The sequence below is a fragment of the Saccostrea cucullata genome, unplaced genomic scaffold, assembly GCF_032062105.1.
Source record: "Saccostrea cucullata isolate Sc308-1 unplaced genomic scaffold, CSIRO_AGI_Scuc_v1 ctg9904, whole genome shotgun sequence".
Classification (NCBI taxonomy): domain Eukaryota; kingdom Metazoa; phylum Mollusca; class Bivalvia; order Ostreida; family Ostreidae; genus Saccostrea; species Saccostrea cuccullata.
Window position 1 is genome coordinate 9,294 of NW_026924622.1, and position 15,485 is coordinate 24,778.

General features: G+C 35.2%; 1 long non-coding RNA gene across 1 annotated transcript; it reads left to right on the forward strand.

The window, feature by feature from the left end:
• Positions 1–2,248: 2,248 nt before the first annotated feature.
• LOC134266875 (uncharacterized) lies at positions 2,249–3,062 on the forward strand. The gene is made up of 2 exons (XR_009992058.1): positions 2,249–2,472; positions 2,587–3,062. It is a non-coding gene; the product is annotated as an uncharacterized LOC134266875 (long non-coding RNA).
• Positions 3,063–15,485: the final 12,423 nt, after the last annotated feature.

Here is a 15,485-nt window from a genome sequence, read left to right on the forward strand (position 1 = left end):
CTAGCTGCTCTTCTCTGAGTGTCGGGTTAATTTTTTCAAGTTGAATCTAGGTGGGTCCTCTCGTCTCTTAGTGTTTTGATTTTGTTTTCTAATGTATGGAACATTTCACTTTACGATTCTTAAGACTTTTCTTGTGCTTAGCTCTCTCCCAGATCTGACATGTCGTACAATGCCTCGAGGTTGCATTTCGCTTCTTCAACTTCACTTTTCGTACATAGAATGATCTTGTTAGCAATAAGTTCTGCTTCCTGTTTGAGGAGAGGGGCTTTTTCTGCCGCAAACTTGAGGCGAGCATTAGCTGAAGAGAGGGGTTCAGAGTGTTTCAGTACAGCTTCCCCTAGCTGATTTGTGCCTCCTGAGAGAGAAAGGACGATAACTTTAAACGCTGACCGAGACGCCCGGACATGATGATGAAGGCTTGTTCGCAACCTTTAAACCCTTGATAACACCACACACTTTGGTCTTTGTACAGTCCAGAACTGCTTTCCACATAGAATTCTCTTGAATACTGTTTGATGTTCTCAGGGTACTAAGGTAAGTTCAAAATTTGGTATTCAACTTCTCGAACTCGCTGCTGTTTTTGTCCAGTTATTTTATGATGCTGCTCACATCCCTAAGATGCACCGGATTTTTCTCGATGAACTCACAAATGTTGTCAATTTCATTTTGGCACTGCGATAGCCTCTTTGAATATGATGTAACGGTTTGAGTATATGGATCCGATCTAAATTCAGATAGCTCTCTGTCTTTCCGCAAGTCCGTTAGTCGTGGGACATCTCAGGATTTGTTTCTGTAGTAAATCCATGATCCATATTGAAGAGAGAGAGAGTGAAGAAAGCTGTGCCTAAGATTTCCACTGTAAGTGTTCACGACCCAACAAAATTTTACGGAAAAAACTACTGGTCTAACCCACAAACCTCTCTCACCGAGGGTGGAAACTGAAAAATACATCCGAGGACAACATTGTAAACACAATGTAATCTCACAAGAAGATAATCATACTATCGCTTAATATCAGATTATCAAATAATGACATTTAAGGCACGCCATACTCGGAACAAAATAACAAACGCACATGAAAACATGCATGAGCATCGCTAACAGCGTGAAAGCATTATGTATCAAATCAATCACAAGACAATAACAAATATACACAATGTACTTACTCTTTAGGGGCACAAACACCAAAATATAGATCGAAGTTTTGTATGACAAGTTTATCTTTTAAAAATATAGGTGAGCTAGCGCCGTATCATTTTTTAAACACAGAAAGGAAGATCCGTGATCAAGTGATTTATTTTGCTGAATTCCTTAATTTTTTATCAAGGCTGGAGAGTGATAAAGTTATTGTTCTGTGAGGCGTACTTTATAGACACAAAGGTTAAGAAATAAGGGGGTGTGACCTATTGGAGTGTAGGCGCAACGGAACATATATGACCTTTACTGGAGAGGGAGGGGGGGGGGGCTCTATATAATATGAAGAAGATGCCGATTGAGACATTGCATGTATGAGCTGATTTAAAGAAGAGAATTTCTTGGCAATGTAGCAAAGAAAATACAATTGATGGTAGTGTGAACAATGAGCTCTCTAAATGATACCCCCGGCTCCCATAATGTTAAAAACCACAGGTGTAGTATCTATTTATTTACATATCTACATATAATTTCAAATACACGCTGTAGGTCGGGGTGGGTCTCTGGCCCAGGCTAAGACTCACCAACTGTCGTGTAACACGTCTTTCTTTTCGGCCATCATCTGTAGAAAAGAGGCCCGTGCGACTGGCCCGCCATCTGACGTCACCTTGTCAGTAGGTCGTATTGCGGGACAGTCGCCCAGATACTACAATGTCCATGTATTACTATATATTGGTTTACGATAATGTGTAGAGGAATAAGTAATGGTTATAGGCCGAAAACTGTCCTTTGTGTCAGATATTAGACGACCCGAGGCCCGTTAGCGCCGAGGAGAGTCTAATATCTGACATAATGGTCAGTTTGAGGCTTACAACTTACTTAAAACATATCCCCACTATCGAACACTTCCATTGTTAGCTTACAGCCACAGATAAGGTCTCGTTCTGCTTGGATGACTACCTGTCACTGTTCATCAAGTTAGGCCAAAGAAAACCAGTTTTGGTTTTTCTTCTGTCTCTATTAATAGTAGGAATCTTCGAGAGGTGTTTTATATCGATAATTATGAACATTAACTTTGATTAGTCTTAATTATCCCCATTGCGACATTTTTTTTATCTATACTACGCATGCGTAAAAGTCAGTTCTACTAAATTTTTTACAATTTATTCATTTTACAACGCAACGACCACGAATGACGACGTACATTTGGATTTTGAAAAAAATACCTTCAGAATCGGGTGTTTTGACGATGCCATTTATGGATTACACCAAGATGCCTCAGTTTTTACTATGAAATCAGGATATATATTCTTATGTTTCGGAGTTTCCCGTTAACAGGTATTTTTTTGTAACGCAATAGTTTACTCCTACAACTGTTTAAGCATTTTCAATGAAATTGGGAGATTATTTCTGATGATTTTTTTAAAATGCAAGTTTCTCTTTTGTACGCAGGTTTCAAACTCGGGAGGAATTTACCCCAGCCACTCCTTAAAACAACGATAGATCCTCGCTCAAACGACACAGGACTAAGTGGACAAATGGTCATTAATCTGCGAACGAAATTACAGATTCCTTTGGAATTTCGTGAGCTAAATTTTGTGCTATTTGCAGAAAAATGGATATTTCAATAAACAAAAAACCCAAGGTTGTGTGTAAGAAAACGCATTCTTCTCATTCATCTTTTGTGTCCATTGGATTCTATGTTATTTTCCGTGAATCAAGCATTGTGAAATGAATATATTATATAACAATGAACGATGAATTTAGGAAATTTATGATCGAAGCCACGGATGCGTCTACAATAATGAATCCGAGACATTCTGTTCACTGGATTATTTGTGCCATTTTCAATAGGATTTTTTGTGAAATATTAACATTTAACGCTACTAATTTCCTACATTGTTCATATTAAATTGTTTGATTTGTCATTGCCTTTCAAGTGCTATTTACTTATTTGCCTCACCCTTTGTTCTCATTTTAACGTTACCTGTACCTGTCCAATAAGTTGAATCTTATTGAACACCTACAGGTAACTTATTGGACGGGGTGCAGGACAATTACAAATTTATTGAACCAGGTTTAACAAAATATGACGTCACAAAAATGTTTTAACTTGTCTTATCAAATGTTATTCAGAAGCCGCCATATGCACGCCGTTATAGGTAAGAATACAAAGGCAATCCCCATGTTTTGCTTTGGGAAACCTAAAATACGCATCGAATAAAAAAAAAGTAAAATAGGAGGTGCAAAATGGCAATATGTGATTAAGATTCTGTGAAAGTTTCATCCAATTTCACTCAGTAGTTTAAGAGGAGTTGCGGTTAAGAAATGGGTACCCCAAAGCGTAACAGACGGACGTACATAACGATAACTATATACCCTCCTACTTTTCAAGCGGTGGGTACAATAAATGTTCTGATGGTTATCTCAGAATAACTATAGTACAATTAAATTACTGTCTAATACCTGTTCTAATACTGGTTCGTGGTCTCGAAACATTCTTTCATCTTACAAAGGACCGAAAATAAGTGACGATGTTTCCTGAAAGAAAGAGGGCGTATAAGGCGTGTTCAATCCCCCGCTGTGAGACAAAATATTTCTCAATTTTCAAAATTCACAGAAATGTTATATTTTTCTAAAATCATGTTCTCAGTAATGTCATTTTCAAAACATTCTATCATTTTATTTTACTGAACGACTTATCATTTGATAATCTTTATTTCAAAGTTGACAGTTTATCATATTTAGTTAAAAATGGGTTTAATAGAGCTATAAAAAACGAATTTTGAACATGAATGGGTCAAGTCTCTATTCTTCGTGAACGCTTAAATGATGAAAATGTAAATGCAAAATCTATTTCATTTGTCCAAAAAATGGAATCTAAATCCATTCTATATGAAAATCGAACTTTTCTGAAAAATTTTACGCTTCAACAAACCCGTTCATTTAAATCACACTGACAGACATTCATAATGCGTGTACTTCGTAGCGTAGTGGTTAAAGCGGTTGGTCTTGAACCAAACCTGCGATAAGGAGAGAGTTCGAATCATACGTGAAGCTTTTTCCTTTTTTTTGTTATCAAATGTGAAAAAAGTGAAAAATAAATTATTAATAAATTATTTAAACAATGAAATACAGAATCTGATGTGAAAAAATTATAAAATTTTGAAAAAATACTACTTTTAGAATTGAGAAAATTCTTTTTTCAGAGCGGGGGATTGTCCTCCCCTTGTACGCCTCCATTCTTTATAAAGCCACGTCAACTTACCATGATCCGTTCTAAGTATGATTTTTTTCGGCAACCATAGTCTCGGTATCAGTGACTCTGAAATTCATCATCTGTCCTTCATCTCCACTTCTGCTGGTTGGGGCTAGCAGAGTAGCTCCCAACCTTTTTTATTGTTGGTTTAGCCCCCCCCCCTTCATTTTGCATTCGACACGCGTTCATGTATCATATACCGAGGGCCGTTCAAAAATTACGCGGACTGTGTTATTATTTACTCTTACAGACGTTATATAGTTATGAAACTTCACAGAAATATGTATCTTAAAGATTCCAATAAATTTTGGGCGAAATTTTTGTATTTAAAAAATTCTACGAAAATTATCGGTATGTTGATATCGCTGAAGAAAAAGGTACGGAGCAAGACAAAAAAATTGAAGCAAAAGCATGTGGAATCCAAAATTTACCTCATTATTTTCCGATAGTTCGCGATAATTTTCAACAATTTTCTCAAATGTTTCTTTAGATTGTTCTTTTATCATGTATTTAGATTTCTGACATGATATATTAACTACTAACAGAAATAAAGTTATTTTTTCCGATGCAATTCCCGTGAAAACGACTGTGAAAATGACGTCTCCTGAATTGACGGCGCACCACACTTTTGTTTAATTGCTTGTGATGCTCGAGATATCGCCAACATAGATCCAAAATATGCATAATGAAACATGTAGTATAGTAGAGTATTCGAGACATTCGTCCACAAATAGTTAAATGAAATTTTAGACCTCTATAAAGAGGCTTTGTATACCTTTAGGACGGGAAGATGATTATCGAAGAAAACTTTATCTGGACTGTAAAGAACGTGATTGAGAGTCACCGCTATCATACTATATCTCATAAATAAAACAGAAGAAGAATATTCTTAACTTGTTCTTAACTTAAGAACTTGTTAAGAATTCTTAACTTGTTTAACTAATCAGTAGGATTGACTCTGTTCAACGGAAGTTATGTAGTTTTCCTACAGTCTGGATGTTTCTGTTGCATCGTCAACACTTGCATTGGCAAATAGTATGGAATTTCCTGCCTCTGTGGTGATATTTTTCTGTCACTCATTACTTTACATTTAACATTTACCTAGACGTTATTGAATTGAATGTAGTCATCAGCTTTAAGGAATTACATGTATAATTTTTTTTAAAAATGCACTTTCGAATCAAGTAATTTATTAGCTTAAGATGCCATTGATTGCTTATTTCCAAAAATTCCGATTTTCTCTGTACTCCGTTTACAAATACCCCTTCCTTGAACTTTTTATCGGGAGATAGAGTAGACTTTTGAATTTCGGAGACGTTAAATAACTGGACTCCAACCTCGTTAACATCGCTATAAAACATAAAAATTAAATGATATGTGAAAATAACACAGTAATCAAAAAATATATTTTAACAAATAAATAGATGAAATAAATGACTGAATACTTGTAGATGTAAATAAAGTCAAATAAATAATAAATAAAATCAAAGTACTGAGATTACTGATAGGCGGAAGCATGTTTGCAGGTTCTCATGTGCAAAACTTTAATGACACATATTTGAAGCATAATCTTTTTTAAAGGGGGGGGGGGTGATAAAAATTTTGATGGATTGTAGTATTGAAACCAAGGAACAAGAATAAACAATATGTCTCGGTTTTGATGCGGATACATGAGAATAAGTCACGTCAATAGCAATATGAACAATTTAACATTTATTATACCCCCGCTTGAAAAGTGGGAGGGTATACTGTAATCGGTATGTCCGTCCGTACGTACGTCTAGCTGTCCGTTCGTCCGTCTGTTACGCTTTGGGGTACTCATATCTTATCCGCAATTCGTCTTATACCACTGAGTGAAATTTAATGAAACCTTCACAGAATCTTTATTACATATTGCCGCCATTGTGCACCTCCTCTTTTACTTTTTGATCCGACACATATTTTGGGTTTCCCGGCCACAGCAAAACATGGACTTTTCCATTATAATCATATGGGAGGCGGGAGTATCATTTAGTCAGTTCATTGCTCACAGTACCTTTTGTTTTTGTCAAGTTAACAAGTTAAATAAAATTGAAATGCAAGTTGAAATACATAAAATTTGTAAGATATGGTTTTGGGGAACAAGAAATGGAAAATTATAAAATTTCACACAAAAATGAGAACTAATGAGTAATAAAAACAATAAATATCACAACTGCTTTTGGGTTTTGTATGTGTACATGTATTAAGTTTTAGTACCAATGAAACAAAGTCTTGTTATAAAACTGCAAATTATATTAGGAATACAACATACATAGAAGACCTTACAAAGATTTACAATGTGCTTGTGGTTCTATGAATTGTTTCATTCAATACATGTATGGCCCAGGTAGAACAAATCACACAAGTCTCTAATGCTGATGACAGGTGAACACTGTGTCATGATGTCCACAATAAATGGAATATTTTTTCAGGAGAGCTTCTACCATGGCAGGCTCTTGAATGCCAGACAGTTTTATTTTTATTCCTGTGGTAAATTTGTCTTTGATGATTGTATTAAAATATTGGTACATAAATCCCAATATCAGTGGTGATTTCTTTTCTGGAGATTATCTACATGATTCCCTTCACAACTGTCTCTTGGCAGAATTTTCTACAAAGTGTATAATTGAAAAAAAAGATTTAAGAATATCTCACAATGTTTATTTAACAAAAATTATTTCACATTATGTATCTGACTTTCAATAAATGAAATCAAGGACTTCAAATAACCTTTTATGATATACCGGTTACTTTAATATATTTTCTAGGGAAGTCAACTTTACCGGGTACTCGATCTAAGATCCAAGTATCGAATACTAAAAAAAGTTACTCGTTTACTCGGATGTATATTATTTCTTTTTACAAGGTACACATTTTTATCAGAAACTTATCAATTATAACTAAAACATGTAAATGGTAATTACCATGTCTTCATCTACACCTAGCTGTAAAACACCCGTTATCGCCTTGATCTACATTCATTCATTCAGTGAAATCTGACATGCAAAGAAATTAATACCACTATACCCACTTCAAGAGTGAAGTGGGTATATAGAAATAACAAAAGATTCAGAACTGCGGAAAGTGAACTTGTGTAGTAAGTTTAGTATAAATATACTGGAAACAACCAACTAATGAAATAATATAAGACTAGCGATCCTGACCAACAACATCTGTCCCCTCTCTTTCGCTAGTTATATAACCTACATGTACATGTGTACACAGCAGTTTTTCAAATAGATCCAATTAAAACAACCTTTTGTAATTTTGGGTGTATTGTGCATTTGTGTTTTATTTGATAACTAATTTTAGTACCAAAAATTATTTCCAATGGAATTCATAATTATCTGTACATGTAATGAAAAAGTCAGATATCGAGTAAGCGATTATTAAACATGATAAATATTGACTGATTTGACTTCTCTAATATTTTTTTGTATTTGTTTTCGCTTTCAAAAGCCTGCTATTATAAGTAATCATGTATTTGCATGTATTCAAAAAAAAAAAAATGAAAAGAAAATTAGTCAACAAAAATTAGAAAAGTCAAAATATACTTTCAAAAAAAGTATTCGGTTCAGTTTTGCCATCATAACAAGATGATTTGTTATGCTATAAAAAATATGTATCATAAGTTATGAAAATTTTTTCCACTTATCTAGAAATATAATAAATTGATGTACTCACCTTCAGAAAAGTGTTTCTGGTTGTGCTGAGTTGAGTTTTCTTCTGATATTTAGAGGTGGCACAGGGCAAATCCACAATGCAATCTTAATTATATCCCCTTTCTGTTAGCTGCCTCCGTAGCAGGGACACATCTATACAAAACACAATGTAGTTCTTATGCTTGCGTTTTAATTTCTGTCCAGATTTTACAGTTTTGGCCCATCCTTCAACATACATGTATTAACACTAAATGAGAAAGGATATATAAATGTATACACAAACTCGGCATGATAATTCCTCAAATAATTTCTCCCAGGCATATAAACATGGTAATTAGAGTACCAGTTCGTTCGATAAGACCCGACCATAACATGTTAGATATCGTAATATGATCATATTACGATATCTAACATGTCTAAAGCATGCCTGCATAGGGAGGCGACATCTTCAGGTTAAAACAATCAAAGATAAGGGTGACAATAAAAGATAGGCTAATCACACAGCGTGAGTTACCTTATTATGTTCCCCAAACGAAGTTGGGGAACATATTGTTTTTACTCTGTTTCTTATTATTATTAAGGTCTTCCGTCTTCAGCGGAAGACCTTCTTGTTATTCTTTGGTTTCTTTTTCACTTTTTTTCTTATTATTATTATTCTTTTTTTTCTTACCGATTTTGTGCACGCGATTTCTCAAAAACGGCTCGATGGATTTTAATGAAACTTTCAGGACTCATGTAACAATACTTGAACTTGATTCATTTTTTTCCGATTTGATGACGTCACTTCCGGTTCGGAAATATTGGCGATTTTATGATTTTTTATGGGTCAGGTTGTCCGCGAACGTTCTAAAAAATGGCTATAGATAGAAACGTGAAAATTTCAGGTATGATAGTCCTAAGTCTATAGATGTGCAAAATGTATTTCATTTTTATCGGAAGTGCTGCACGTTGGCGCTCGCTAGGGCCCGAAAATTGTCATATCGAGAATTTCAAAATTTTTAAGACCTTTTCTACGATATCTTTTAACCTGGAAATATTTTGTTAAAACATATAGAACAAAATAAGTGTAGAATTCCAAGATCTTTGAAATGATATCTCGAAAAAAGGGCTGGCCCCTAAAATTAAGGGCCTAGAGGGGCCGAACGTTTTTCCATTATATCTCAAAAAGTATTGAGAATTTGTAATATGTCAAAGAAGCAAAGTTGTTCAAAATGTCAAGCTCAATCTGATGGAGCCATAAAAAAACGTCCGTCGTCGTCACATCCGGTCAAACCGGAAGTAGTCGAAAAACGCGTATTTTGGCCATTCTTGACAAGTTGTTGGGTATCTTATGTCACTGGGAACATAAAAATTAATTTTCCGTCCGTCGTCGTCACTTCCGGTCAAACCGGAAGTAGCAAAAAATGGCTTATTTTTGCATTAATTTACATAGCTTTGGAGGATTCAACCAATTTTTGGGCGTTATTATTCATTTTCGATAAAAATGAAAACTACTTCCGGTCAAACAGGACGGAAGACCTACTCTTTGCTTTGCAACGAGCTTTGCTCTAGTTATTTTTCTTCATCTTCCTGGGTACTTTTTTGTCCGGGAGTGATCTTGTAAACTATACATCCGACTTAGGTAAAACCTTTTTAGGGTCAGTAGGCATGTTATGTAGATTTGCGGAACGAAGGTCATTTTGCGCGCACGTGCTTGCAAGAGCGTGCACGTGCAACACGTGAAATGACCAATATAATAGATATAGCCGTAGCTTTTCTATTTTTGGATGAAATGCTTTGAAACTCATAATGTGATGATATATTAGTAGCATAAACAATATGTCATGGTCAAAATAGCAAGATCTCACGCGCATGCACGTGCGCTTTGTTCTGATTGGCTGAAACAAAAGTCTCAATATCTTTCTTGTTTTTTGACGAAATCCTTTGAAATTTTGAACATAGCCATGCATTAGGATATCCTACAACTTGATATACAGCAGTTATCATGAAAACACGTGCATGCACGTGCGCTGCAATCTGATTGGCTTAAACTTTGAATAGCTCTATCTCCCTTGGTTTTCAACCAAACAGGATGGGATTTGGAACATAGATAGATATAATATACTTCTACAAGAAGGTATGGTCACCATGCACATGTATACACGTGCGTGTACGTGCGCTGCAATCTGATTGGCTGAAACTTCAAACAGCTATAACTCCCTTGATTTTTAACCAAACGGGGTGGGATTTAGAACGAAGATAGATGTAATGGACTTCTACAAGAAGGTATGGTCACAATGCTCATGTTTGCACGTGCGTGCACGTGAATTGAGTAAAATCAAAAATACACTTAAATGAGAGTATTTTTTTAATAATTTTGGATTAAATACTTTAATATTTAGTGTATTAAATTATATAGATAGTGTAGACAAGATGATATGGTCATTACGCACATGCATTCAAATGCGCATGCGTGCAATGCATAAATTTGAATATACTTAATATACTTCTGGGAAAACATTGTTATAGTCTAAAAGGCATAGAGTTCGTGTTATTTAATGAAGCTTACAGGGAATAAGGCACCAAAAGGGATTTGGGGAGCGTTTGGGGAACATCTGTAACGGTCCCCGTTACAATTAGCACTAGTTTATTTTGAAGAGGTCTGTCACTTCCAGTCAATCATTGTAAATCATTTGTGCTCCATGTGGGTTTGTTGACAATAATTTCACGCTGAATCGTCTTTATATGTTAGATTATAACGCGAATGTAGTACACAATTGATAAAAGGAGTTACATACCTCTTTTCTTCTATTTCATACAAGATTATTGAAAAGATAAGTTCCTCAGTAGCTATGTACCTGTCATTAGTTCTTAAACATTATTACCTACTTGAACTATTTTGTCCCTCGTAGTATTTCTAAAGATCGCTTCAGTACCCCGTGCTAATCAAATGTTCAACCCGATTTGTTTATGTTTTAGACATACAGAGTTGTCGTTCGTTCTTCTCTCAAACGTGAAACGTATCAGCAGTAACAAAGTAACTATTCGTTCTATTATTAGGCTATTATTTTTATTGGACTTTTTTTTACATTAATCAAAATAAATTGTTTAAATAAATTCGCCATAGAACACGCTTTTTGATTTGATAATAACGATAAAGATTGGGAAGGGGTCAAATATGATTAAGAGGGTTGTATGCTCTTAGTTTAAGATACATCCCTTTGGAGTACCATGAAGCGGGGCAAAAATCTTGAGAGGTCGAAAGGTCAACAAATCATGCAAAAGTAATAGGCGGCTTCCGCCTAAAAAGAATTGTCCTATATAAAACTTTGATCTACATTGAAACCCCATCCTACCCCAGGGTGCAATTATATGTAACAAAAGAAGATGATTTTCGTGAACGCAGGATCTCTAATTTGTGTTTTCCTCCCCCGGAAACCCTTCAAAACTGGACAAAATGTGCAAATTTTACCTCGTTTTCGTGAACGTTATAAAGTACATCAACTCACACAACGGGATATCAAGTTAATATTACCAAACTTAATTCTATAATCAATGAGGTTTCTGTTTTATTAAGGAATATTTATTGTTGTATGATTCCTAGTTTTAATTTAATTGGCTACATTATTATCCCCTCGCGCAACTAGTTGCGGAGGGGATATAGCATCGCGAATGTGCGTATGTATGTGTGTGTGTTAGTGTGTTCGTTACCTTGTGGGCAAGATTGACAGAGAACCTTTGCATTAACCTTTCTCAGGGTTTACATTCTTGTGTGGCAGTATAAAAGGACGAAGCCTATTAATTTTCAAGTCCATTGATGAAATATTTCTTCAGATATCGCGTTTTTACTGCCTCGAAACCTTGACATTTTATGTACGTGTTGTTAAAAATCATTTGTGGGCAAGATTGACAGAGAACCTTTGCATTAACCACTCTCAGCCTTTACATACTTGTGTGGCAGTATAAAAGGAAGAAGCCTATTAATTTTCAAGTTCAGTGATGAAATATTTATTCAGATATCGCATTTTAACTGTCTCGAAACACTGACATTTCATGTACGAGTTGACAATAATCATTTCCGCTAGGGAACCAGTTTAAAAGCCGTGTCGAGTCCGTGCAAACCAGATTAAAAGAATTTGATGAACGTCGCGGTTTCATTAGCAAATTCCAACAGATGTCTGGGAATTTGGGGTGCACGTTTAATTGAAAGTGTGTGTGTGTGGGAGGGGGGGGGGCTAAATCAACAAAAAAGGTAAACCCCAATTTTCAATGCATAAAAATTGTCTATATTTGCAAAAAAGTGGGTTGCTAACCCCCCCCCCCCCCCCGGTCAGTTCCGACGCCTATGCCACAAGTTCAAATAAACTCTCGATGTACATTGTTATTTTTCATTACGAAAAAATGCATATTGCATGGAACTGTGAAATATACTAACTAGGTAGGTAAATAATCAAAATTACTGAAACTTGTACATGTAGCATACGTGATATGTTTCTACTGCCCAATTACGTATGCATATTATGCCCCCACTCCAAATTAAATGTCATGCAATTTGATTTTTGTTAAAAATAGACACCCCCACCTCTTATAATTTTGTTAAAGAAATAAATAGAGCTGAAAAACAATCTAATACATTACATTAAACTTTACTACCCAAAGTTAGGTATCAATGTTATGCCCCCCCCCCCCAGACGCTTTGCACTTTGCATTTTAAAAAAAAATGGATCAACAACAACACTCCACTAATAATTTTGCCAAAAGTAAGGGAGTTGATCCTAATGTTGCGGGTTTGAATTCCACCGTGCGACCATAGGCACTTGGGGTATGGACCCCACCCCCCCCCCCCCTTCCCATTTTTTTTTCTTTTTAAATCTGGGTTCGAGTCACCTTTTTCCTATTTTTCTATTCTAATATGCACTATATGTTATCAAAAATGCAACTCTTTTGTCTCTACAAGCTGTTTTTAAAAATGCCGTTTTCCACTGATACATATAAAGAGAGAAGGCTTGCAACTCTTTTCTAGTAATCCGCCTCACCTCGCTTAAACTTCGCTCGATTATTTATCTAAATCAGAATAAAACATGGGATATGCATCCATTAATAATTTTGTTATACATTCCTCTTCCTTTTCATATTTCCAGATAATTTTTTATATTCCCCTGATTTGTAAATATTTCGATGAAATCACCCGCATCTAGGGTATTTTTTTTTCATGTGCATCAACCGGGACGGAAGTACCCGTTATTTTTGGGCGTCATCATTAATGTGTAATGTTATTCGGAACATTAAATTCGAGAGGGATTAAATCCCGAATTTTCTCTTCATGTAATATGTAACGGTAAGTTCGATATATAACTAGAAAGCTGTGACTAGTAGATTCTGATAGATACAGATTCACTTTTAACACACGGTATAATTAACCAATTGTCATAATTTTGTTATTACAAATCCTGGATTTTTTGTAATGCAGAACATTTGTAAAATAGAGTTATCGTTCTTTGGTACTTCCGTCCCGGTTGATGCGCAGCACAGTTAAGGTTACAAAAAGGAGGCGGAGCCTAATTTGTACGGGAAAACTTGACTATGACATCATACACAATATACGTCATACAACATTTCTTTAAAATACCACAAAATGAGTTTATTTGCTAATTTAACCAGTAAGAAATCATCAAACTACATAAAAACTTACTACAGCGTGTTGTTTTGTCCTTAGTTAAATCCCACATAACACGTTATAAACAAGTCACTGATCGCATTACATTTGTCAATATGACGTCATTTCTTATAACGTGACGTAGTTTGTATGCAGTGAGAGACAGATCAAGTAATATTTTCTCGACAAAATATGTATTTTCTAATCAAATAAAATATGATTTACAGATACTCTATGGGCCGATAACTTGAATTCAATGTCTTCTTCACTATTTTATTTACATATTTTCTGTATATTACGTATTTAATTGACACTGCCGTATATTTGTATGCAAGTACATCGGAGGGTAAAGTGGGGGGTCTTAATAAATCGATCTAGTGCAAGGGCATACACTCTATGGATTAAAGTAAGCTTTTACATTTCAACTATAGAACTATTAAGGTATCTGAAAAGTGCTGCGATCCTGATGAAATCTTAAAAACAATTTAACTATATCAATATTTCATGCCGCTGACCAGCAAAAAATATAGCATTCGGTCATACAAGTATAATTTTAACAATGAAATTGCAGAATTTAGACAGGATCGCAGCACTTTTCAGAAACTACAATGCGTGTTGAAAATATTTATATACTAAACTTAGAAATTTAAGTTGGTTATGCCCTTGCACTAGTGATATCTATATGTAACATCAATACTTCAAGTCAATGTGCTAAAATCGCGTGACTGTCGCATCACGTGACTTGTCTAAATATAAAATATAATCGTCCTCGATATGTAGTTATTAATCATAATAATAATTATCCGATATAAATAATGTACTAAAAATTATCGCCATCCCGATTACGAATACATTTTTAAATACAAAATTTAGTCGATATTTCCATTGCGCACCTTAACTGTACTGCGTGAACAAAATTTTCCCGATTTCATCGAAATATTTACAAATCAGGGGCATATAAAAATTATCTGGAAATATGAAAAGGAAGAGAAATGTATAACGAAATTATTAATGTATGCATATCCCATGTTTTATTCTGATTTAGATAAATAATCGAGCGAAGTTTAAGCGAGGTGAGGCAGATGACTAGAAAAGAGTTGCAAGCCTTCTCTCTTTATATGTATCAGTGGAAAACGGCATTTTTAAAAACAGCTTGTAGAGACAAAAGAGTTGCATTTTTGATAACATATAGTGCATATTAGAATAGAAAAATAGAAAAAAGGTGACTCGAACCCAGATTTAAAAAGAAAAAAATGGAAAAGGGGGGGGGGGGTTCCATACCCCAAGTGCCTATGCGTGCGACGTGGAGACTGTTCCTTCGAATGAGACCCTGTAAACCAAGGGCAATGTCCCAATAGATGCTGGTACAATAAGATCCCTCACTGCTCAATGGCCGTCAGTGCTTATTATAGAAAAAAATGTGCAGCTCTTCACGGGCAAGCCTTCATATGAGCAAAATATTCATTAGAGGGACATTAAAGAAGAAACGTTGTACTATCTAACTTTAACATATGTTTAACGTTCCTCTAGAGAATTTATCTCTTATGAGATATTGCCATTACCAGTGATGTTCCTGTCGCGAGGGGATGCTCCGCTTAGCGGTGCCCTTGTTTTTTCTATGAAATACGAAATATTTCCGAGATCGATGTGTAAATTCGGGCTGACGTTGTTTCCCTTTCTCTTTTGTATACATATTGTGATTACGTTAAATCGAATACAGTATGTTACCGGCCCCTGTTCATTAATATATAGTAGTTTTAGTTATGATTTAGTC